Source organism: Equus caballus, chromosome 9 (genome assembly GCF_041296265.1).
Source record: "Equus caballus isolate H_3958 breed thoroughbred chromosome 9, TB-T2T, whole genome shotgun sequence".
NCBI classification, from domain to species: domain Eukaryota; kingdom Metazoa; phylum Chordata; class Mammalia; order Perissodactyla; family Equidae; genus Equus; species Equus caballus.
Genome location: NC_091692.1, coordinates 84850747 through 84877455, shown reverse-complemented (window position 1 = coordinate 84877455; position 26709 = coordinate 84850747). Strand labels below are relative to the sequence as shown.

Here is a 26709-nt window from a genome sequence, read left to right as displayed (position 1 = left end):
AGCCTCATCTCAGAGCAGAATGAGATCACAGGGACACAAATCTGCTTTCAGGCAGAGACCTCCCTCCCAGGCAGGCAGTGTGGGGACAGAGGGCTTTCTGTTTAGGGCACCATGTCTCCCAGACCAGCCTCATCCACTCAGAATTGATGATCTGAACAGTCTGACCATATGTTGAAGATTCATATTCTGTAACCGGAGCCTCTAGCTGAAGCAAACTAAAGAAATGGCTGTTGTTCAAACTGCCTGCCCCCCATGCATGGGGAGGGCACACATACACACACAGCCACCTACATGTGCAGGCATGTTCATATGTGTACACAGACCCACCTTCACACGAGACAAACACACATACTTAGAGGCACACATCTAGAGCTGCTCACAGGCAACAGACACACACTCTGAGATTAGCTTTATCTTCCTCTTTTGTTCCAAACACCCACACGCAGACGCTGCTCTTGATGATTATTGGCACTTCTGAAACTCCACAGACGGAATGTGTGAAGACGGCCCCAGAATGCACCACCTGCTCCACCTGCCCAAGCCCACAGCAGGGCCTCTTAGGGCTCCACTCCTCGGAGTGGCCCATCCTCCTTTGGGGGCTGTTAATAAATAAACTTCAGGGCCAAAAGGCGGAGGTGTCAGCCGAGTGACCTGGAAGACCTCCAGGAAGGAATCTATTTACCACCTCGCCAGCATTTTCTCATGGCGGCTTTTGAGAGAGTTCTCACTTCGAAGGTGAAGAAACTGAGAGATGGAGTGAGCTGCCTGAGGCTGTGCAGATACCTGGCCACAGAATCAGAATTGAGGCTGTGCCACAGCTGCCCGATCCTCGGCCCAGGCTGGCTCCGCTGCTCTGAGCTCTTTGCAAAACAAACTCAGGAAAACAAGTCCAAAGATCTAGGGTGAATCTTCTCAGCACCAGAGGATTCTGAAAACTCCTCCACAAGGGCATGAGGGAGGCACAGGCATTGCCCTCCCCTGGGGTGAGATCAAAGGATGTCATTGGCCCTGCTGCTGGCAGAAAACTCAGTGGAGGGAGGAAAGGGCAGAAGAAACTGAGGAGTGATTGAAGGAGAAAGAGAAAGGGCAGGGAGAAAGAGAAAAAGGAGGGAGGGAGAAAGGAAGGAAGGAAGTAGGGAAGAATGGCAGGGAGGGAGAGAGGAAGGAAGGGTAGCGGGCAGGCAGGCAATCTACCTCAGAGGAAGAGTGCGTTCTCCATGGAAACAAAAGTGCCTGTTTGTCTTAAGATGCCCCTAAAGAGGAAAATTGTAAATCATTTCCACCCAGGAGACCAGGATGATTGCCCAGGCTTTGACAGCTGAATTCAAAAAGCCCTCCTATCGTTCACGGTAGACCCCGTGGTTCCCACTTAGGCCAGGGGCTACGGGGGCTGTTAAAAAAAGGTAGGTCTCACACATTCTATTTTCTCTTAAACATTCCTTTTAGACAAATAATATTCAGGGGTCATTTTATCTCTTCCTCCATCCTCGATTGCAAAGAAAACAAGAGAGGGAGGGATGGTGAAAGGGAGGGAGGGAGAGAGAAACTAAGAAACAGAGAGCTTTGGGCAAAACTGACACCTGCCATGACACCAAGAAGGATCTTGCATCCAGGCAAGGGAGCTGGAGGTGGACGGACTGAATCTGAAGGTCAACAGTGTTTGTTTCAAGCGACGGGGCCTGGGAAAGCTACTACTCAGCCTCTGACCCTCTTATCCGGGAATGAGAGGTAATGAGCCCCAGTCTGGTGGGGTGGCTGCAAAGACTTACTGATCTACGGCTTCCGTGAAAGAACTTGGTGGAGGGCCAGGTGCCTAGCAAGACTGCATAAAACTCTATTCCTTCCTTCCCTTCTGGCACTATTGTTGCATAATAATTACCTCAAAACAGTGGCTTAAAACAACGAGCATTTATTATCTCACGGTCTCTGTGGGTCAGGAATTTGGGGGGCCTTATTTGGGAGATTCTCCCACTTGAGCCTCTCCAAGAGCTGCTTGAGTGTCCTCACAACATGGCAGTGGGCTTCCCCAGAGCAAGTGATCCAAGACAGGGCAAGGAGGAAACCATTAAGTCTTTCATGATCTAGCCTGGGAAGTCACACATCCTTACTTCCACCGTATTCTATTTGCAAGAAATTAGCTTCCACCTTTTAAGGTGGTGAATGTCCAAAAATTTGTGGACATATTTTAAAGCCACAAAGTTCAGGCCTCCGAACAATGGTTTTGGAAAGCTGTGCATCACTGTGGCAGGGCCCCACACCCACCTGCCTGCCTGTTTCTACCTGCCTATCTCAGAGACCACCGAGATCTGTCTGAAACCTGCAGCAGCCTTTGAGGCACAGGAATATTTACTTAAGGTAAAGTAATATTTGTCATGAGAACAATATAATAACATTCTTTGCATGTGTAAAAATATTGTATTCTTTCACAGTCCTTATAACTCATTTGATTGCCCCTGAAACCACGTGAGGGAGATTCAAGGGGCATTATTACCCCCATTTTAGAGATGAGGAAACTGAGGCACATGAGGCCTAGAATGTCTGCAGTAATCATAGCTAGTATTTATTTACCCCCTAATGTATACAGGGACGGCTTTAATTAATTTAGGCTCCTGGGAGCCCAACAGGCAGCTTCAGCACATAACGTATTATTTTGGTTTGCAAACACAATGTTTAAAAAACTATTTTTTGATCTGAAAGCTTTATGGAGGGCACGTGTAGACCACATCTGCCCACCTGTCTTCACCAGGCCCACTTGCCTGGCCTCTGAAGGCATTTGAGTTCAGAGCCTCGTTTGTATATAACAGGTTACTGGACCTTCAAATGCTCCTGTGAGATGCTCTCTAGCTGACGGGATATTGAGGATCAAGGAGGCTCAATGACTTGCCATAAGTCACACAGCTGCCAAGCAGCAGTACCGGGAATCGAATTCAGGTTTGATTCCAAGTCGCATGCTGTCTCCACAGAGCGTGCAGAACACGCCCCAGAATAGTGCCATCCTGACCCCTCACCAAGGGTTCTGAGCCTCCCCCCCCATCCTGAGGGGCATCTCCTCAAATTCCCCAGGGTGCCCGGCCACCTGTCATCCCTTGTGCCCTCCGGCAGTGGCCACAGTCCAAGAGGAAAACAGTTGGTTTGTTCGGAAAATCAGTCTCGTGGGCCGCTCCTACAAAACACCAACAGTTAACACTTACTGAGCACTTACTGTGTGCCAGGCCGACTCGCTTCATTATCTCATTGAGTCCTTACACAGCAGGAAGGGCACCATTACTACTCCCATTTTCCTGATGAGGAAGCTGGTGATTTCCATGAGTTGGTCATTTGAGCTGGGCTCAGCTAGGAAGTTTTTCTGCTCACAGGGGTGTAGACTGGACTCATACATTTGCAGCCAGTTGGTGGTCAGCCAGAGGCCGGCTGGTCCTGATGGTCTCGCTCGCATATCTGGTGGTTGGTCCTGGCTGGCAGTTGGGTCCTCTTTCCAGAGCCTCCAGTAGGTAGTGCAGGTTCCTTGACATGATGTCAGAAGCATTCCAAAAGAGTGAAGGCAGAAATGGCAAGGCCTCTATAATTCGTTCCAAGTCACTGTTTCCACGATCTGTTTGTCAAAACGAGTCACAAAGCCAACGCAGATGAAAAGGGATGGGAAAACAGATTCCACCTCTGGATGGAAGGAGCAGCAGAGTGGGACTACATAACAGGATGGGAGGAATTGGTGGCCATGAAACAATCTACCGCATCTGCCACCACTATACATGGTCCCTTCCTTTCCTTCTCTTCAGAATTCTGCTTGTGTCTTTTGATTACTTTTGGACCCCAACTGGAACAATATATACCATTACTTATGACGTCATACCATTCCTATCCTTCTTCAGACAGCTTTTTATACTTAACGTTATGTTTTTGAGATTCATCCCTATTTACTACATGTAGCTCTCGTTCATTTATTTTCACTCCTCTACAATACTCCTTGTATGAGTTTATTTGGTCCACTCTCCTGTGGATGGACATTTAGCTTAGCAGTTTTATACAATTACAAATACGACGTTTCTCCTTGCACATGAGAGTTCTCTAGGGAGTATAATTAGGAGTAGAGTTGCTGTAGTGTAATACTGCCAAATTACTCTCCAAAGTCAATATAGTCTTTAATAGAACAAATAGAATTTGAGAGCTGAACGAAGTTGAAAAACCGGGTTCACCTTACGTTGTGCAATTAGCTGTGTTTTGAAGAACCGTAGCAATGTCTGGTTGGAATGCACCTCCCACCCAATATAAGAATCCTTTCAACAGTGTTCCCAGGAGATGGTCAAACAATCCTTGCTTTAACTCCTGAAAATACACAGGGGAAGCTTGTTCCTCTAACTGTGATACCCTCTGCAGAGCAAGAATAATTTTGGAAAAAGAATAATCCTTTCATCTTACAGCACAGCCGAAGCCCGGGATGCGTGGCCAAAGGAAGAAGGAGCAAGAGATGATGAAGGTAGCGGAGTAGGCTGGGGTGGATCACAGACGGACCGCTTTGCCCTGGCAAGGAGCATGCGCTCCACGCTGAAGGCAGTGGGCAGTCACTGAGGGGAGGAGGGCAGGAAAGAAGCAGGTTCAGATTTGGTTTTTAAAAAGGGATTCTATTTGCTGTGTCCACAATGGAGGAAGAGAGACCAAGAAGGGAGCAGTTAAGTGACCCTAAATGGAGACGATTATGCCCAAACAAAGAGATATAAAGAGAGAAAGGAACTTGTTCCAGAGGTTGAGACTGGAAGCTGGCATTAAACTGCCATCAGGTACTTACTTGCCCGGTTAACCTCCTTAAGCATTTGTTCCTTTATCCCAAAAACAAGGATAATAATAGTCCCTATTTCATAGGGTTGGTATGAAGATAAAATGAGATCTAACATAAATATAAGAGCTTAGTGTCTGGCTCACAATGTGCACTCAATGAATGTTAGCTCTTCTTACCATTGAAGAACTATTGACAAGACTTAGCGACTACAGTAGGAGGGGAGATTAAACTGCGGTAACTGAGAGATCCCAAAATGCAAAATGGTTTAAACATAACAGAATTTTAGTTCTTATTCTCATGACAGTTCATGGCGAGTGTCTCTGATTGGCAGACAGCTCTCCCCACGTGGCAATTGAGGGCCCCAGGTGGCTCCATTGTCACCTGGGACCTTGTTGCTCTCTTTACCCAGCTTGAGGAAGGGAAAGAGGCACATCCACTTACGGAAAGCCCTGCACCTGGTATGGGCAGGGCACTCCTGTTCCCACTCCCTTGGTGAGAACTAGTCACAGGGCCACACCTCGCTGCACAGGAAGCCGGGAAGTACAGCCACTGAATGAGCAGCCACCTCTCTCTCCACCAGTGTTTCTCAACCCTGGCACCATGGGCACTGAAGGCTGGACAAGTCTTTGCGAGGGGGCTGTCCTGTGCACAGTAGGATGTCTGGTAGCAACCCTGGGTCCTACCCCAACTCATGACAACTAAAAACGCCTCCAGACATTGCCAAATATCTTCTGGGGGCACAATGGCCCCTGGTTGAGAACCGCTGCTCTACAAAGGAAGGGGGGGAAGAGACTCGGGGGGGCAGCTGGCCACCTCTGTAGGAGAGAGAGAATAGCTTAGCTCAATTCTTAGTCTCCACTAGAATGTGAGCTCCCTAAAGGCAGAGATCTTGTCTGATATTTTGTTTACTGCAGAACTCCCAACCCCACCTCGTCCCTGCACCTTGAGCAGCACCTGACATGGAGAAGGCCTTTAATACATAGTTGTCAACTCACCGAATGTGCTCTGTAGACTGACCGGCATTGACCACTCAAGCATACTCTGAGCGCTCCCCATGAGCCAAGCACTGTGCTTATAAAGAATGCCCTCTCCCTTTGTGTCAGGAAATAACAATAATAGTAACAGAAGGCCAGATCCACTGGAAAAAGGAAATTGCAAGAGATCCTCCCACCCTCTACCCCACCTCAGGTGGTGCCGAGAACCTGGTCTCTAAAAGAGAGAGATTCTGGTTCAGGCTTCTGCTCCACCACTGCCGATTTCATCCTCCTGAAGGGCCTCCCAAAGCCCAAGCCTTGCACACCCCTCTGCCACGTATGACTCGAAGCCCCTGCAGTCTCTGAAGAAAGACCTGACTATGCCGGAGGCAGCCGCCTGCAATTTCCAGTCTGCTAAGTGAGGCTCTGTGGGGTTTTAATTCTCCCCTTCACTTCAGAGGCCCCCATTCCTCCTTTTAAGTACCTCCCTCCTCCTGGCTGTGACATCTCTGTCAACATCCTGGGGCAGGAGATGCGCTGACATTACGGTTGCCACAGATTAATCTAACGGCTATATTGATTTCTCGGTTATATCTGCTCCAAGAGAGCCACTGAAAATCGGCCCTCAGGGTCTGAAAAGATAAAAGAAGAGAGACGTAAGTGGACATTTTTTTTTTCCTTTTGGGAAATAATAACTACAAACAAATTAGCGTTCAAGCCCACGTTCAGAAGCATTTATTACAGGAGACCATGAAATACAGGCACAGCGGTCGAGGCATGTAATGTGCGATGCGGAGGAAACCAAAATAGCCTGAAAAAGAAACTGCAAGTGGATACAAGGCAGGACCGTTAAAGGGGCAGACAGATTATAGATGTGATGAAAAGACTCTTTCTAGCTCCGTGAAATTAAAATCTCTGAGCCACATTTCCCTCACCTGTAGCATGGAGCTAAGACTATCTACCTTGCAGGATTATTGCGAAGAATAAATGAGACAACAGGTGTGAAAATACCAAGCAAAGTCTCTGCCACATATTAAAATCTCAATTAACATTAGTTCTGCTTCACAGGGGCAAGAAAAGTGGACACCCAGGAAAAAAATGCATGGGTGTAGGCATGACAATGGATGAGAAGTAAAAATTGGGACAACATCGGAACAACCTTCTGTAAATAGTATCAGAAACAAAAGAAAAATGTCTATAAAATCACATGCTGTTCCTCCATGACATAAATAGGCGACAGGCCATGTGTCCCTCTAAGGAGGCCACAGAGGATGGAAGGCACACTCAGCCCTTCCAAACCCCTCTATCAGCACCCCCTTCCACAGTAAGCCCACCACCAGCACAAAAATTCTATCCTGGCCTGCCCAAGAGGCCAACGAACCAAGCAGGTGGAGAAGGTGAGACAGAAAGGGAGCAGATTAAGTTCTAGAGCCACCTTACCAAGCAAGACCAGACCTCAACTGCCAAAGAAATCAAATTCATGAAAGGAGGGCCTGAGCGAGTGTTTTGGCCAAGTGTTGCCATCCACACTATTAGACTAGGGGGGCAATAATTTTGACTCCAAATCTTCATTTCTAAGATGTTGGCCAGTAGGGAAGGGCCCCTTCCTTCCTTCCTCCCTCCCTCCTTCTTTCCTCCCTCCCTCCTTCCTTCCTTTCCTCCTTCCTTCCTTTCTTTCTCCCTCCTTCCTTCCCCCCTCCTTCCTTCTCTTTTCCCTCCTTCTTCTCTCCTTCCCTCCTTCCTTCCTCCCTCCTTCCTTCCTTCCTTCTTTCCTTCCTCCCTCCTTCCATCTTTCCTCCCTCCTTCCTTCCTCCCTCTTTCCTTCCTTCCTCCCTCTTTCGTTCCCTCCTTCCTTCCTTCCTGCCTCCTTCCTTTCTTCTTTCCTTTCTTCCTCCCCTCCTCATTCAGTCCCTCCCTCCCTCCCTCTCTCTCTCTCCCTCTCTCCCTCCTTGATTACCAGGCACTGATCTAGGCACTGGGATTCCAGGAGCCCATGAGACAAACACTCAGAAGTCGGTCAGCAAACATGGCAGTTAAGAAGTCCTTGATGACTCTGGGGATGGCCCAAGGAACACAGGTGCAAGTGGCATCTTCTCGTACTTTTCAGAGGAGAGCCCCACCAGTCATTTTAAACTTGATCAAGTAGGACCAGAGAGAGCTTTCTGGTTCAGAAGGAAGCAAAATCCAGACATACCGATTAAAAGTGGCCCTCCCCCAACCAAGACTTTTAGATGATATGAATCCAGACTGACTTAGTCTCTTGCAGGAGGAATAGAGTCCTGAGTGAGCACCTACAATGCACTAGACACCAGGAACAGATTCAGAGGTGAGTGACATTCATGTATTCATTCAACAAATATTTATTAAGCTCCTACTATGTGACAGCCATATTAGGAACTTGGTTCAGACCAGTAAACCCAGTTGGCAAAAGGGCAGTTTTTCTTCTCTCAGGTTACTCACAGAGATACAGAAAAGTAAATAGGCCTTGAAAACAGGAGTGGTCAGCCAAATGGGAATGGCCAGGAAGGGCTGACTAGATGAGTCTGCAGTATGAGTAGTGTAGTTGTGAGGTGAGAAAAACTTTGTTAAATGAATAGATGAATAGGTATGAATAAATGAATAGGTGAAAGACAGGGACCTCCAAGGAGAAGGGACATCAAGTACAAAAGCAAAGGAGCATGCACGACCATCAAGATTGGCAGCAAGTGAGTTGGTATGGCTGGTGTGTGCGAAGGTAGTGAGATCTTAACAGGAGTAATGATGATGACAGGAAGATGGCTGGCATTTCTTGAGAGTTTTCCATGTGCTTCGCACTGTTCAAAGGGCTTTAGGTGCATTATTTTATTGAATATGCACAAAATTATTAGCTCCACTGTACAGATGGGAAAACTGAGGTAGTGAAGCTAAGAATTTGCCCAAAGTCACACAGCCCACAAGTGGCAGAGCTGGGATTCAACCCAATGCCAGTGTCTTCACTCTTCACCTCTGGATCTTGGGGAGGGCTTTGCATTTCACAGGAAGGCTCTGGCGGCCCTGCATTGCTTAAGATGGTAGAAGAGAAACTTGCGCAAGACGCCCCTGCATACACGCTGGGAGCTTTCAAAGTGCTGGACAGCTGTTAAGCTGAGCACTTGGGCCTCTAAATGGGTGAAAGTTGCTGGCAAGAGAATGAACTGATGGACCCAAGAAATATCTCTTTCCTCTTCTCTTTTTTCAATGGTTAGAGGAGAGAAAGTCCCTTGACACGAACACGAGAAAGCCCACCGAAAACACCTGAACCAGGGAAAAGGCAAGAGATGAAGGGGGAAAGCACCTGAGATCAAGTCCGAGCCTGGCCCTGACCAGCTGTGTGCTCAGCAAACCATTGCCTCCTCCCAAGGAAGACTACATTTCCCAGCTTCCCCTGCAGTTGCTGGGGCCATGTTACTGAGTTCTGGCGATTGGAGTGTGAACAAAAGGCAGGAAAGCCACTTCAAGACCTGGCCCTTTAAAATATCCCATATGACCCTCTGCCCTCTTTTCTCTTCCATGGTGACTTTGGGGGACCAGATGGTGCATGGATGGAAGAGAGCCATCTAACCTTAACAGGACTGTGACTTGAGCAAGAAATACATCTGATTCGTTAATCCACCAATCTTTAGGGTTCTCAACATTGATTCCCCAGTGGTTCTAAAAGCCTGGTCACACACTGGAAGCATCAGCTTGACCCGAGAACTTGTTTGAAATGCAAATTGTCCAGTCCCACCCTAGACCTGCTGAATCAGAGACTCTCTGCAAAAGGCCCAGAGATTGTCTTCAGGTGATTTTGATGCAGCTAAAGTTTGAGAACCACTGACTTAATCTAATCTGCTACAGTGTGGCCTTCATCTTCTGAGCCTCAGTTACCCTCTCTGACAAACGAGGGTGAATCCCTCCCATTACTGGGTTCCTGTGAGGGTTAAATTATGCTACGTGAGTGATATGTATAAAGAATCTGGTTCAGCAGCCCACACATGGTCAACGCGCAATCTTCTCTCCCTTCCTTTCAGCCCAGTGCCAGATGCCTTTGGAGAGCCAGAGAAATAGAAGGTGGGATTCCTGCCTTCTGGCACTGTGGGAGGCAGCCGCTAAGCTGACCCCCAGGGGTCCTCCCTCCCAGTATTCAGCCCTTGTGTAATCCCCTCCAGTGTGTGTGGGCTGGACCTGGTGACTCACATCCAATGAACAGAATATACTAGAGCCATGCTCTCTCCCAGGCTCAAGGGGAGAACTCGCTGCCTCTTGCAGCTTCTGGTGGCTCCAGGCATTCCTTGGCTTGTGGCTGCATAACACCAGTCTCCGCCTCCACCTTCACATGGCTTCTCCTCTTCTCTCTGTCTTCTCTTCTTCTGTCCCTTGTAAGGACACTTGTCATTGGATTTAGGGCCATCTGGGTAACCCAGGAAGATCTCATCACCAGATCCTTAACTTAATTACAACTGCAAAAACCCTTTATCCAGAGGAGCTCACATTCAGAGGTTCTGGAATGTGGACATATCTTGTTGGAGGCCACCATTCAACCCTCTACACCACCCAAAGACAGGGACAGGTCTTGGTCAACATTATATTGCCCCGACCAAGGCACCTAATGTAGTACTTGACACAAAGTGGGAATTTGCTACAAGTTTGTTGAACAGAAAGGCAGCAGAGCATAGTATGTAGAATTAGCTTAACCCCTATTCAAACCTCAACCACTTACAAACGATATAACGTTAGGCAAATTACTTAACCTCTCTGAACCTCAGTTTCCTCCTGTGGGCATCTTAATAATACCTATCTCATGGGTTATTATGAGCCTTAAGCTGGTAAGGCAAAGCACCTAACCGTATCTGGCACCTAATAGGGATGCAAAGTGTGGACACACTGCCTGGCGCACAGGGAGTGCTCAGCGAAGACTCGCTGTTCTAACTAGCATGTGGATGACTGGAGTTGCTGTGGTTCCCGTTCTCTCAAAACCTCCCAGCCTTTTGCTCTGACTGCAGGAGGGCTCTTTCTCCTGCTCAGAGTCCCTGGGGCACCCAGCAGCCCTTCTGTGAGACAGCTATGGACAAATACCCCAGCCCTGCCCTCCCACCTGCACGCCCCCTTCCCTTCCCACTGCCTGGCTCGCCTCCTCGAGTGATGCTTCGCGGAGCAGGGCTGGCAGCGAGCTTGCCTGGGCCCCTCATTGTTATTCCTGGCACGAGGCAATCCTGCCAGCATCCGTGGAGGCCCATAAAAATACCCGCAGTATGTCTTTCATCGGAGCAGCCCAAAGCTCTGTGGCATCCTCCTGAGAAGACGGTTCTCCCAGCTGGGTTCTGGGAGCCAGCCACTTCCCAGGATGGTCTGGTATGTGCGAGGCAGAGGGAGTGAGTGTGAACTGAAATAACCCAGCCTGGGCCCTGACTTGAGGACCACGCATCTCGAGGCTGCCAGGGAGATACAAGGCTTCATGTGTGGAGAGACACTCTCTGGGATGTTCTGGATGTCAAAGCTCTGAGTCATACACCAATGGGTCTGCATTCCCACTCTGCTACTGAGTAGCTGTGTGACTTTGGGCTTTTCACTTAACCTCTCTTTGCTTCAGATTCTGACTTTCTAAAACAAAGCAGAGATAATAACATCCACTTCCTAGGGTTCCTGCAAGCATCAAAAGGGACAGGGCTGGCACAGACTGGAAGGAAACCTTTGCAGCACATAGAGCTGACAGGGGACTCGTACCCAGAACACGTTGAGAACTCTTGCAACTCAATAATAAGACAAACATTTCCCCTGCCCAAACGCATAAACAGACACTTCACAAAAGAAGATATAGACACTAAGAACATGAAAAGGTGATCAATGACATTTGTCGTCAGGGAAACGCAAATCACGAGATACCATTTCACACCCACTAGAATGGCCGCAATGAAAAGACTGTCAATACCAAGTGTTGGTGACGATGTGGAGCAGTTGGAACTCTCACGCACTCAGGGTGGGAGTACAAAAATGACACAACCACTTGGAAAAACAGTTTGGCAGTTGCTTATAAAGTTAAAAATATACTTAGCATATGACCCAACAATTCCACTCCTAGGTATTTCCCCAAGACTTATGTCTATAAAAAGCCTCGTACATGACAGCTCGTAGCAGGCTTGTTCGTAATCACCAGAACTTGACAACAACCCACATGTCCATCAACAGATGAAGGATAAACAGAGTGCGGTATATTCCGACAACAGAATATTAGGCAGGAATTAAATGGAGTGGCTCCTGCTATACCTGGAGAAATGTCATAAACACTACACAGAGTGAAAAAAGCCAGATGTGAAAAAGCAAAACTTCCATTCGTAAGTTCTAGAACAGGCAAACGAACCTGTGGCGACAGAAATCAGAGCAGTGGTTACTTTCATGTGAGGGTGGGGTAAGGATGGTGAATAGAAAGAGGCACAAGGGAACTTTTGGGGGGATGGAAATGTCCTCTATTCCTGTTTGGGGGTGATGGGTACATGGGTGTATACATTTGTCAAAACTCACCAAACTCTATACTTAAGATGTTCGCACTTTTGCTGTGCATAAAATATATCTCAATACAAGAGACTGAAAAGGGATTGTGCATGCGGGGTGCCCAGCAAGGGGCCAAACTTATAGACAGAAGTCAGTAAATGCCAACTACTATCAGAAAACGGCAAAAACAAGTAAAAAGCGTATAAATTATTCAGCTATATGTTGGGAGTTCAACATGCTAGTCTGGACTATGACCCTAGCTAGTTGGGTCCCTGCTCTGACACATGGCAGAACTCAATAAAAGAAACCCTAGGCTAGGTCTTCTGTGCCCTGCCCCCTCCCTTCCTAGTCTCTCTCCTGTAAACAGAGAAACAGGAAAGGTGTGTTGAGCTGGATAAAGAAGCTGTTCTTAGGAGCAATGGAGCAGATGGAGGGGGTAACTTTGAAGGAGTAGTGAGAGCAGGATTACTAACAATAAAGATGCATGGATGCCCCAGGGGGTCCACCGCCCAAGCTGCTACATCCAGGGGTTTCAAAGGTGCCCAGGGCAGGTGTGGAAACGAGATTGGCCTGGTGGCTTGGGCAGCAGGCTCTTGAAGACAGGACAGTTTCCAAGGTAAGGAAATTGGCCAAGGCCCAACTGTCCCCCAAACTCCCATCCCATCCCAGGCCACCTTTCCTCCTTATTGGCCTCCCCTAGCAGGCTTCTCCTGCATCCCTCACTCTTTCTGGAATCTTCCATCTTCATGATGTGCTATGTGGCCTGCACTCAAGCAAGGAGACACTGCTCCCAGCAGAGTGTGTTGTCTGTTCTCTCTATCTGGGGCCTCTCACTGGACGCCCTTCTGCAGTGGCCCTGAATCAGCCTGGAGCTGCTGCGCACTCTGCTCTCAGTGAGCCTCACATTGGACGAGAGACAGATGGGATGAGGAGCTCACCCACTCCATGGCTCTAGCTTCTGCCCCTGCGTGACAGTGACCCTCCCTTTTCCCTTCACTTCTGTGTCCTGAGTCTTCTCCCAGTAGTCCTGAGGGCGGCATTGGAGAGGTGCCGAGACCAACTAGCAGGGCATCCCTGGTGGTCCCCTGCCTGGCCTGTGTGGTCCCTCTTCCAGACCTCCATGGCCTGGCTCCAGCCTTGCCAGATGCAGAGATGCCCACATGTGCATAAAGGAATTGCCCCCCAGCGTCTTTTAAAGAGAGCCCTCTGCATCTGAGGATCATAGCAACAGAAGAGGAAGGAAAAAACAAGATTTTCCTATTATCTGCCACCAAACAGGGCTGCTGGTTGGGAAATGGCCCACATTTTTGCATGCAAATCACAGAAAGGCCTTAGGAGGCCTTGGAGAAGACATCTTTGTGGGAAGTGGCTAAAGTGCCACCTTTCCGCCCTTTTTCAAAACACTGTCTCTACCTACGAACCAAAACTCAAAACAGACTGCACTGCGTGACTGAACCCCGAATAAGCATTTCTGGTTTTCTTCTGAAGGGGAAGGGAGCTATCATTTCATTTATACCGTGACATGCTCTGGACCCAGGGCTGGCCCACCCGTGCAAAGTGAAAACACGGGGCCTCTTGTTCAAAGAGGAAGGAAAAGAGCTTTTTACTTTATTCCATGACCTCTATTTTCATCTGTTGTGGGTTTTTTTGATTTGCTATTTAATGTTGTGCTCCCTCTGGCCCAGGGATGCTCGCCAGTGAGTGCTGCCCCTCACGGCCACTCACGGCCCTGCCCCTCGACCCTGCCCCTCCCCACGCCTGTGCCCAGGTCCCCACCAGGACTGAGGGCAGATGCTGGGTGTGGCAAGGGCAGGGGAGGGGCCAGCCTGGAACTCATCTCGGGAGGCGAGACTGGACGGGAAGCAGGACTTCACTTACAAAGCACAGATTCAAAGATAAAATTATTAAGAATTTCAAGATGGCTATGGCAGACCATTAAACCCCAAGCATGGATCCTCCTCCTTTCTGTTAGTCAGTGAGGCTGAAGGTTGAGACCCTGCCGGCCAGTGTGGGTTCAAGGCCTTGGCCAAGTTACTGATCTTCCCCATTTATAAAATGAGGATAGTGACAGAACCCCACGTCAGGCTGATTTGAGAATTAGAGGAACTAATAATAATTTCTAACTCTTCACATGGCACTTGCTCTGTGCCTCTCACTATTTTATGTGTCTTACAAATACGAACTCATTTAAACCCCATAACAAGCCCAGAGGTAGGTTGGTACTGTTCCTGCTTTACAAAAGAAGAAACTGAGGCACAGAGAAGTAAAGCAACTTGCCCAAACCCACACAACTGGTAAGTGAGTCAGTGGCGTAGCCAAGATTTGAACACATCCATCTGGCTCCAGAGTGTGCGCTTCTGGGCCAAGACTCCGCACACTTCAAGGCCCCTAGAAAGTGAACAATGGTTATTGTTTTATTTCACGTAACCCTCACAATGAGCCGATGAGGTGGGTTTTTACGCTTATTTGAGATCATTTCAGAGAGGAGAATATGGAAGTTCAGAGACGTTAAGAAACTTGCCCCAGGGCCACCAGCAGGACTGACTCCAAGAGAGGAGACGATGTGTGCTGATGGCATGGGAGAGATGGGTAAGGCAGGGCCTCTGACAGAGGGACCTGCATGGGTGCCTTGGACATTTTGGTGTAGGCCATGGACTCCAGACATAATGGGAAGTCTTGAGTTTGTGGGGCATGGAAGCACTGGTAGTTATAGCCCCAGGATGCCAAAATGCTAGATTATCAGGACAGGACAGCAACATGGAGATCATCGAATCTGAGTCCTAATTTTGTGGTTGGGGAAACTGAGGCTGGAGGAGAGAAGTGGCTAGACTAATGTCCCAGAGTCAGAAAGCACAGTCCCAGGAGAAGATGACCCCCAGCCAGAGTGCTTGCCAGGTCTGTGCAGTGTCCTGAGCACATACCAAGTGTCCCGGGTCCATAAATCCAACAGTCAAAACCCCTCCCAACAGGCTAGTAGATAACCACTGACAGGGCAGTGCCAAGCATAGCTGAATCCTTATAAAATAAAGCCCCTTGCTACTAATAAGGCAATTTCTAGTTAGGGCTGCTTTTTTCAGTTGTAAAATTTAGAGAAAAAGACATTAGCATTGAAGTCAGACAGACCTAGGTTTGAAAAGGGTTCTACCAATTATTGGCTGTGTGATCTTAGGCAAATTTCTCAACCTCTCTGAGTTTCAGTTTCCTCATCAGTAAAATAGCTCTGAAGGGAGATCACTTCATAGTGAACATAGATGTGAAACAGATTTAATGAAAAAGAAGCTGCAGACTGTAAAACCACCTAGTGTAAAAGCCAGTATGCATTAGGTCCACAATAAAAGTCATTCTGAATCCATCAGAGGCCAAACCTACATACCATGTGACAGATAAGTCTCAGGGGAGATGTCAATTCTAGAATCATCTAAAAGCACCTAAAAGACATCTCCATCTAAATCTGGAGAAGGAGCAACACAACAGAATGTGGAGCGGTCCAAAATGGGGCCACCATTTGTCATGACCCAGGAGACAAGATTGGGAGGTCCCAAGGATGGGAGGCAGGGAGCAGACGTTGAGAAGGAGGGTAAGGGTGAGCGGACTTACATTTTTGGAGTTTTTTCTTTTTCTATTTAAGATCTTTCTAATCACTTGGGTAATACTCATTTCTGGTTCCTATTCTTAGCAGGAAAACACGTTCAGCCTAACTAGTAAGAATGGACCCTGGCTTGGAAAGTCCTCAAAGATCCTCCTATCTCTCTGACTGCGAGGTGACATGGGTTGAGCGACTCAATTTGAATAATTGTATTTTCAGGATTTGTAGGCGAAGCACCAAGGCAACCTTCTGACTGGGGATCTTATGACACAGATGTTGATACACGGAATGTGCAAGTGTGGAAGATTCTCGCTGGACTGCGATGCCTCCATCCAACACGTATTTATTGCTCCGTCGGTGTGTGCAGGTATTCTGCCCGAGTGGGGACACACCGCGAACAGCACGGAGACGGCAGAGGGCTTACAGTCTGTCAGGGGAAGCTTTCAAAAGAGAATCTCACGTGGTAATAAGCGATGGGTAGAGAACTAGTAAAATAACTAGCTATGATTGGGAGTCCAGGAAAGCCCTTCAAGGAGGTGGCATTTAGGGTGAGAACCAAAGGATGAAAGAGAGGTGGATGCGTTTCCCAGGGCTGCCGTAACAAAGTACCGCAAACCACATGGCTTAAAACAACACAGGTTTATTCTCTCACAGGTCTGGAGGCCAGAGATCAAGGTGTCGGCGGGCCGTGCTCCCACCGAACCTGTGGGTAAGCTCCTTCCTTGCCTCTTCTAGCCCCTGGCGGTTGGTCAGCCATCTTTGGCATTCCATGGTTTGTAGAGTACCATTCCATTCTCCGCCTCCATCTTCACACAGCCCACTCCGCTGTGTGTCCATGTCCTTCTTATGAGGACACTGGTCATGGGTTTAGAGGCCACCCTAATCCAGTATGACCTCTTCTGAACTGGACGACATCTGCAAAACCCCTAGTTCCAAATGAGGTCACATTCTTAGGTGCCACAGGTTGAGACTTGAATGTGTCTCTTTGGGGGACCCAATTCTATGCCCCATGGGGAGCAACGCAGTAGAGTGAGCAGCTGGCAAAGCCCCAAGCTGGAGATGGAGCTGGACGGGCAGGAGGTGGCACCTACAGGGACACAAAGAAGCCAGCATGTCAAGAGCATGGCGAGGGGAGGGGAAAGTGGCCATGGTGAAGTGGACAGTGGGCCAGAGCCAGACCATACGGGCCCAGGACACAGGGAGGAGATACCAGGGAACTCACCAGCTTTCCACCCTCTGAGAAAGGCACGCCTTTTCCAGCTCGTGCTGGAGCGGGCCTCAAGGAGGCTGACACACAGGCAGGGAGCCACGGCCACCAGCGTTTTCATAGTCTGATGCACCACACCTGTGACCAGCCTGCCACTCTGAAGAACCAGAGGTGAGGCAGAAATTTTCTGGCCATGATGTGCTCTCTGCTCTGGAAAACCAGAGGCTAGAAGTGTCCCGCTTACTGCACAGTTGTGCCTGAGTGCCTCCTGACTGGCAGCGGGGGAACCAGAAGGAGCCTTCTCTGCAAAACCATGGCACCTTGGCTATAGATAGAAAATACATTTTGGTCTTTGACAAATATATATTCTGTATGTGTGTGTATATATAAACCTTTTATATATATACACATATGCTTTATATATATATCTTGATACATGTTATGTATGTGATATATACATTCTTGCAACTTGCAAGCATATACAAATATATAAAATATATATTTATCACTGTATATGTGTATGTATATATATAAGTATTATATATATATCAAAGACCAAAAGGTTGATGCTTGAAATAAAGGTTTATTTGCTGTGAAGTGTGTCTTTGGGGTAAGATCATTCATTCATTCATTCATTCTACAAATATTTACAGAGTGCCATGTCCCAGGTGCTGTTCTAGGCAGGGGCTAAAACAAAATTCTCTGCCTTCCTAGAGTTTACTTTCTGATGGGATGGGGGAACTAATGGATCAACATAAACAATGGTACGGCACATTAAAAGGTGCCAAGAGCAACGGAGGGAAACAAAGCTGGAAAGAGAAGAAAGAGTGCTACAGAACATGGGGGAGTTTGAATGTTGAATTCGGTGGCAGGAAAGGCCTCGCTGAGATGGTACCGTCTGAGCAAAGGCCTGGAAGAGGTGAGGGAGTGAGCAGTGAGGGTAGAGAGAGCACAGCAGGTGCAGCAGCCTGGGCCAAGCGTGCGTGGTGTGTCTGAGAGACAGCAGGGCGTAGAGGGCAAGGTGGGATGAGTGAGATGGAAAGAACCAGGACACAGTCAGGGACAGCAAGGCTGGACCCCATGGGCCTCGTTGACCATTGCAAAGCCCGTACCTGAATCGGATGGGAAGCACATGGGAGTTCTGAAGCAGAGAGGTTATACACTGTGGTTTCCACTTCAACAGGTCCCCCAGGCTGCTGTTCTGAGAATAGACTGTAGAGGGGCAAAGGCAAACACAGGGAGGCCAGCCAAGGGCTGTCGCAATAATGCAGGCAAGAAACGATGGCAGCTTAGACCAAGGCAGGGGCAGGGGATACTGAGAGGAGGTGATATTCTGGACAGATTTTGCCGGCAGACTAGATATGATGGGTGAGAGAGGGAGTCCAAGGTCAACTAAACCTACGTTGTAGGCTGATGATGGAAAAGATGGAGCTGCCATTAACAAAGATGCAGAAGACCACAAATGGGGAGACTTGGGGGGGAAATCAGAAGTTTGTGATGGTGGCTGGATATCCACGTGGAGGTGAGGTGGAGGCAGCTGAATGTACCAGGCTGGAGGCCGAGGAGGAGGGAAAATTGGGGAGATGTTGGTATAAAGAGGACATGGACACCCGTAAGACCAAAGGAGCTCTCTAAGGACTGTGTGTAGATAGAAAAGCGGAGATCTAAGAACCAAGTTCTCCAGGCAAATGTTTCAACTCTGTAAAACGTAGGGTCAGGGAGAGGAGGAGAAACAGGCAAAGGGGCCTGAGAAGGGCGGCTGGGAAAGGGAGGCAAACCAGGAGAGAGGGGTTCTGAAAGCCCGATGATGGACATATTTCAAGGAGGAGTGGTTAACTGTGTCAAAGGCAGTGCAAGGTCAAGTCAGGCAAAGACTCCAAACAACCATCAGGGAAGGCATTTCCATTTTGGAAATGAGGAGGGGGTTCCTGACACATTATGGATTTTTTGTTCTGGCACCAGACACACCAATTACTTGATTATCTCAAGGATGAATGGAATCTTAGTCCTGTCTGTCCTTCCCAAGAGAAGTCCATTCACTGGTGTTATGGGATGAATTGTGTTCCCTCCAATTCATAAGAAGCCCTAACCCGCAGGACCTCAGAATGTGACTGTATTTGGAGATAAGGTCTTTAAAGAGGTGACTAAGTTAAAATGACGCCATTACAGTGGGGCCCTACGAAGAGAGACGCCAGGGATTCACGTACACAGAGAAAAGACCATGTGAGGACACGGTGAGAAGGTGGCTATCTGCAAGCCAAGGAGAGAGGACTCAAGAGAAAGCAGCCCTGCGGACACCTATCTTGGACTTCTAGGCTCCAGAACTGAGAAAATAAATTTCTTTTAAGCCCCCCAGGCTGTGGTATTTTGTTACAGCAGCCCCAGTAAACTAATCCAACTGGAAAATAGCGAACCATTTCTGTCTTTGCATCTCTGGTACCCAGCACACTTCATGGCCCCCTAAAGCAAAAGATCATTGAATCAAAGCACAACAAGCCTTCTGACATCAGACATACAGTGATGTGGGCAGCTGTATTCTTTAAGATGTGGTTTGGCTGACAAACAAGATAGAAATGTATTTTTCTCTCATATACCTGAAGTCTAGAGGGAACAGTTCAGGATTACCAGGAGACTCCATAGTTTCCAGGATCCTTCAATCTTGTTGATCTAGATTCTACTTCATGGTCTAAGATAGCTGCTTAAGTGCCACCCATCACTTCTACATTCTTGCTAGCTAGAATGATGAAAAGGTGCTCCCTCCCTCCTCAAGAACTCTTCCAAGAGAGCATTCAAGACACTTGTGTTTTTATTTCATTATGAGAAACTAAGCACATGGCTGTAAGGGAGGCTGGGAAATTTAGTCTTTTATTCATGCACCCAGCTAAAAATTGGGGGTTCTATTACTAAAGATGAAAGGAAAATGTAACCTTTCCTGGGACTCTTCCATGGGTTCTCCCAGTAGAGTGCAGTAACCAGAAGTCTCTGACATGGCGGCCCAATCAGCCTTGCCCAGGAGCCCCTCAGCATAGTGTCCCAGAGGGCAGGCTGGAAACCAGTGGTCTAGACCAGCAAAGTGGGAGTTTACTCTGCAAATGGGATGTGCCACCTGCAGGTCCTCATTGGGAGCCAATGGCAGGAAGGAGGAAATGATGGAATAAAACAGTCTCTGCAGTCTTCCCCAGAAAAAGCGTGTGAAGGAAGGAGAGCAGAGAACAAGCGTCTCTTGTACCAGAAGTGAGGTGTGATGAGACCTGTCCTGGGATCAACGGGCCACAGCACCAGCCTGGATGCAGAGAAGGGGAAGAGATGCTCGGGGACATGGGGAGAACCGCTCTCTAGCTCCAGACATCTTCCTTGAGAGGTCTGTCTGCCTTCTTACGCATGTCCGGGGGCGACAACTAGAAGGCAGTGACAGCGGTAGCTCTCCAGGCCTAATGGGGGGTCCACTGTGACAGGGCTCAGGGGGGATCAGCTGTGGAGGGCCTGGAAGGCATGCCTCCTGGAGCTCTGACATGAGGCTGTCGGAGCCACCCGGGGAATCACTGTGAAGGCACTCCGGGGGCAGCTGACAACCGTGCCTCACCAAAACTGCAGAGCACACTTCTGGAAGGTGAGCTCAAACACAGCGGCCTACTCGGAGAGCCCCTGGAAGGGAACAGGCTGGTGGCACGGCACAAAGAGCTCTGGCCTTGGGGAGCCGACTTGTCCCACCACTTTCCAGCTGGGTGACCTTGGACAGGTCACCTCCCCTTGCTGAATCTCAGTACCTCTAACACTGAAAATGGCAAGGCTGACTCTACTCGTGCCTAAGCGCTGACCAGCTCTGGAATTCTGACCAGCTCTGTGTGAATCTGAGTTACAACTGCTCCGACCAGGAAGTCATCCTCTAGGGGAGGGGGCGCACCTATGAGTTCTTCCAGAATCCCAGGCTTGCCATGTTATTCCCTCTCTTTTTCTCTGCCTCATTTTGCCAGGGTCCCTGGCCTTGCAGTCCCCACCCCTCGCCCCCCCCCCACCCCCCACCGTCACCTTACTCCCTCCTCATTCCCTGTGGCCATATGGGCCTTCTTAAGTTCCTCAACTATGCCCAAGTCTTGCCCATCTCAGGGCCTTGGTCTGAACAGCTTCCCCATTCTCCCTGCCGCTGTTCCTTCAGGTCTTAGCTTGACAGTCACCTCCACAGGAAGGGCTTTGCTGGACCCCCATCTCAAGGGTGTCCCCCTTTATTTTCTCTCCCAGCCCTGTGTTTACTGTCGGTGTACTTCAACACAATTTCGTTCTCTATTTACTTTTCATCTGTTGATTTAATCTGGGTCTGCAACCCCCCTGGAAGCACACTCCAGAGGAGCAGGTCTATAAGGATGTACATTACTTCATCCCCAGGGCCAGGCTGAGGGTCTAACTCAGAGGAGGCACTCACATGTTATTTAGGTAAATGCGTATTTGCATAAACACTTGGAATATTTAACAAAACATTTGTTAGGGAAAGGTGGGAAGAAGGGAGGGAGGGAGGAAGGAAAGAAAGCAGGAAGGACAATTTAAGAAACTCGCAGGGCCAGCCCCGATGGTCTAGTGGTTAAAGTTCGGTGCACTCCACTTTGACAGCCTGGGTTGGGTTCCTGGGTGCAGAACCACACCACTCATCTGTCAATGGCCATGCTGTGGCAGCAGCTCACATAAAAAAAAAAAAGGGGGAAGATTGGCAACAGATGTTAGCTCAGGATGAATCTTCCCTAGCAAAAAAAACAAAAAAAAAAACCTTGCAGACTCAGCGCTTAAACCTGGGTCCATCTGTCCACAATCCCACACACTCTCTACGCCCCCACATGGCCATCAATCAAACAACACACCAGTCCCGGGGCTGGCATCATGCTGGGAATTATGGACGCTTAAGGAGCTTACCATAAAATAAAGGAAGCAAAACTAGCACACCCATGACATGGCAATGGACATGAAAAACAAAAAAAAAGCCATTAGCAAAGTTCATTATAGAATATTTAATTATAAAGAAAGATGCTTGTGAGAGAGTTTTAACTAAAAGAGCAAGTTAGAAAAACGCATGTAGAATATAATCTCCTTCCTAGTATATCATATAAAGGAATAAATATATTAAATATATATATACATATATATGTACTAGAAGATTATACATCAAAACGTCAACTGGTTATATTTGAGTAGGGTGATTATTGGTATTAATTCGGTTACTTTTGTTGATTTAAAATTTCTACAGTGATTATAAATTACTTTTGGAACAAGAAAAAAGTAATCAAAATTATACTTAAGCATACATATAAGTCCGCGGCAAGCTGCAGGGTCAACTGTGATTCCCGTAGAAAGGGTAGGCCAGTGGTCAGGGACGGCGTCCAGAAGGAGAGGAAGGCGCGCCCCAAGGTGCTTCGTGCAGGAAGGGGGACGTCTCATGGTGTAATTTGCCCACGGTGACCCTGGGCGGTGGTCCCTGACCCCTCAATTGCACCCTGCCTCTTCAAGCCTCAGAAGGAGAAATACAGCATGTTGGCTGAGCCCTTGAGAGGCCTCTCCTGCCTGGCCTTGACCTAGGGGCCTCCTCCACACCCTTAATTCCAAAGTGCCCTGGAAAGCATCCTTCCCCAGAAGCGGGGGTTGGGGAGGGCGGGGCGGGGAGCGGACCTCACAGCACTGCATCTCTCGGGAAGCGTGAGCCGTGAACCCAGCAAGCCGAGCGGCACGATGTGCAATGACGTGCAGAGCAGGAGTCTGCGTGAGATGGTCCTGGTGGGCAGCCACTGCCCCACCGATGGGGCTGGGCAACCCTGGGCAAGCCACCTCATCTCAGAGCTTTAGTTGCCCCGTCTGTAAAATGGAGTAATGACTCTCTCATAGGGTTGTTGTAAGGGCAAAGTGGAATAATTCTAGTGAAATCGTTGGGAAAAGGGTAGAAACAGTTGCTTTCTAGGCAGTAACTGCTCACAAGTGTTCACAAGTAATCATCCCACAGAAACTCACCAGGAGGTGTGGCGGAGCATGGCTGCTGGACAACCAGGAAGGAAGGCACAGCATAGTCCCTGCCCACTGGGGCCCCAGGTCTCTGGAGACTGGGGGCTCTGGGCAGATCGCAATAGGGATAATACTTATAAGGGTGTGCCCAGTGGGATGGTAGGTGCTGCCAGCTTGCTCATCACAAAGGAAACCTCTCCAGAGAAAGGGTGGGCTGGCTAAGGGGAGGTGAGGCAGAAGACATTTTCACAATGAGCACCTACTATGAGCCAGGAACCGTATTATCTCTAATATAGGCTCCTGCCAGATCGTTATCATCATGACCATTGGAACAAAGAGGAATATGAAGTGCAGGGTGCTAAGTCACCTGCCCAAGGTCACACAGCTAGAAAATGGCCTCTCTTTCTTCACTCTACACACAGCGATTTCCAGCCCCGGGCCGGAAGTGCAGTTTTGTCGAAGCCCTGATGGTGCAGTGGGGAGGGCACGAGGGTGATCTGAGAAGCTCTCTGTTCCCCTTGGCAGCTGTCTTTCCATTCTCACCCCCAACCCCCCGCCCGCAGCCCTGTGCCAGGTTTGTTGATCGCAGAGGCACCACGCCGAGTGCACAGCCTTAAAGTGCAGCGTTTCCCCTGGTTTCCAAGCCTCCGGCGCCCTGTTCTTTGCGCGCTCTAAACTCAGGAACCTCTCCCGCTCCTCCCAGGATGGAAGGTCTCAGCCACAGCCCTGAGGCTACAGAGGGGGCCGAGGCTCAAGACCAGGAGTGACTGCACCTCCCACCCAGCACCCTTGCCCCAACGCCATGCACCAGGGATCTAATTCCTTATTGGATGGACAGGACAGGACGGGGTGGGGAAGACAGAGGGAAGAGGAGACACAAGGACAGCCCCAGGAAGGGAGTCCAGGGGTCCAAAGAGAGTAATGATTTCAGGGGAGCAAGATGGAGCAGGTTCCTGGCCACCAGGAAGGGCAGAAAGAGAGGGAGGCCTCACAGCCCTGTGAGCACCCTACAGGTGATGAGCGGTCTTGGCTGTCACAGGGGAGGCTGGGGTGCAGAACACCTGGTCACTGGCTGTGGGTCAGAGGAAGGTAGAAACTAACGGAAACTAATGGGGGGTGGTGGGGTGTGGGGGGAGTGGGTGGTATTTTCTTAAAAAGAATGGACTCTGGAACCAGGCTGCCTGGTTTTGAATCCTGGCTCTGCCACTTACTAGATTCTCGGGCAAGTGAATAAGCCTCTCTATGCCTCAGTTTCCCCACTTCTACAAGGGACAACCATCACATACTCCCTGATCTAGACTTAGGTTGACAGTGGAGATCTAGATGTGGTTGGGGTTGGGGGGGGCATGTTGGCTGGCTTCCTGCACCTCGCAGGGCTGGTCTAGGGGCTGCAGTGGGAAGATCCCTGGGCACATGGGCACACGGGAGCCTCCTCAGCCATGAGGAGCCAGGACAGGTGATGGCAGAGAACTGTGGCAAGAACGGGGGCCTGGGGAGTCGGACAGAACTGCCGTGTACTCTCATTCTGAGCCTGGTGCTCACCTGCTGGCATCATGGGCATCACAGTCTAAGAGGCACATGAGGCTGGAGCCTCTGAGGACAGTAGGCAGTGTGTCATTCACAAGGGGTGACCATCCATCCTCCCAAGAAACTGTGGTGAAGTAAATACTGTGTTCCAAGTGCTGTTCTAAACCGTGAACAAGACAGAAGGGACCTACACCTGGAGATCCTGGTTGGTAGGTTCATGTTTGTTAGCTCAGAGCTGGGCTCCTGTCCAGGTTGCAAGGATGCACTCACCTTGGTGAACTCAGCCTTCAGTGGTTCCTGAATGGTCCTCTCGTTGGGGCTTAGGAATCCGGGGGCTTGTCGTTCTGTCCTTCTGGAGGGAAGAGAAGAAACAGATCTGCTGCCTATGCAATGGTAGCAGGGCAAGGGTCCAGCCCGCATTGCTCAGCTGGCCCAGTGGACGGGGAGCCCTTCAAACGAAGACCAAAGAGTACTTGATAAATGCTGTTCAGTCCCAGAAGATCCCATTCACCACTGCACAAAACCAACTGTGGGTCCTGACCATCAAAAGGAGGGCCGACTGTAGCAGAGGTCTTTGAATCTCTCTCCCAAACTGAGAAATAAAGGATTTATTTCATTATAAAAATAGGTGAATAGTTACCATGTTTCTGGTACCTGATACATTACCTTATTTAGTCTTCCCAACAACCCAGTGTGGTGAGTATCATTGTTGCCATTTTATAGATTGGAAAATCAAGGTTAAGTGAGGCTAACTAAGGTGTTTGAGGTCATTCTGTTCATGACAATGGACGAATGAATCAGAAACCTACACACTCTGTGGCCCAGACAGTGGACTCCCTCCTGCTCCCTGTCAGCCATCTATCCATTGATACCACATAGTAAGCTGTATCTAGTCGGTCATCCTTTTTTACCTTGACTCATCTCCTGTGTGCTTCCCTAAGCCTAGACTTGTTGCAAGGTACATGGCCAGTCCTAATGAATATACCAGTGGTTGACAGGTGGTTTGAGTTTCTTTTTACACAGAAATGAAAGTGACACCATCTTAGGTACGAGAGCAGGAGATAAGTCCATTCTGACCGTGCCGGAATATTGCGGTGGAATTAGAGCATCAAAGGAAAAACTGAGTATCTTAAGAGAGGGCATCGAGAATACATACTTCAAGCTAGCAGCTTGTTTTCAACATTTAACTGTTTGCACACCTGCAATCAGAGGAAAATGAAATCCTCGATCACTGACGGACAGAGGCGCCTTGACATTCAGAGCAGGAGCCACAAAGATTCGCTATAAAGAGCCAGATAGTACATATTTTGGGCTTTGCAGGCCATGTTTCTCTCACAACTACTCAACTCCACCACTGTCCAGCAGCCCTGGACAACATGTAAACCAAGGCGTGGAGCTGTGTCCCAATAAAACTTTATTTACAAAATCAGGCTGTGGGCCAGACTTGGCCTGTGGGCCATATTCTGCTGGTTCTTAGTTTAGAACAGACACAGCAATATGACTATTTAATGAGAACTGATTGTGTGGCAGGCACTCCACGTATTTTACCCCCTTTCAAAACAGGTCTTTGGCCAGGCACTGTTCTAGCACAGGGTTTCAGTGCAGAAAAAGACAAAACCCAGCACTCCCCAGGCTTACCCACTGGGGAACCCTGTTCATAGCCCTCCCCAGGAGAAACCATCACCCCTACTTTTCAGATGAAGAAAAGATGTGCAGAGAGGGACCATCCCAGAGTCTGTGAGGGGCAGAGCTGGGATTCCAGCCCAGATCCCATATGTCAGTTCTTTCCACGACTCCATGCCATCCCTCAAACCGAATCAAGACCCTCTATTCCAGCTGCATCCCCTCAAGCAGTCATCTTGAGATGAACTCAACTGCGGCCGCAGGCACCTTTTGTGCCACAAGCCCAGTTTCAGTCCCCTAACCAAGAAATGATGCAGCCTCCGATAAATCCAAGAGAAGCTGCTCTCTACGGCAGCCCATGCAGGGCCACCCCCATCTCTGTCTGGGACCCAGACACCCCAGAGGACACAAGGAGTTCTGGCCCCTTCCCCAGCATCCCCACAGAGGATGCTGAGGAGCAGAAAGATAGAGGTGACAAACACAGCCTTACTGCCTGAAGGCCTCATCTGTGCAGTGCACGGTGTTACAGGTGGCCTGCCATCCTTTTTTTATG

At 48.9% G+C, this 26709-nt stretch overlaps 2 long non-coding RNA genes across 2 annotated transcripts; one reads left to right on the top strand and one right to left on the bottom strand.

The window, feature by feature from the left end:
* The first annotated feature begins 4336 nt into the window (after positions 1-4336).
* On the top strand, positions 4337-16165 carry LOC111775032 (uncharacterized). The gene is made up of 3 exons (XR_002806058.2): positions 4337-4474; positions 8015-8074; positions 16040-16165. It is a non-coding gene; the product is annotated as an uncharacterized lncRNA (long non-coding RNA).
* Positions 16166-16446: 281 nt separating this feature from the next.
* LOC138915459 (uncharacterized) lies at positions 16447-24888 on the bottom strand. Its single transcript, XR_011421422.1, has 2 exons — positions 24804-24888; positions 16447-16907 (listed from the first exon to the last, which is right to left on the bottom strand). It is a non-coding gene; the product is annotated as an uncharacterized lncRNA (long non-coding RNA).
* Positions 24889-26709: the final 1821 nt, after the last annotated feature.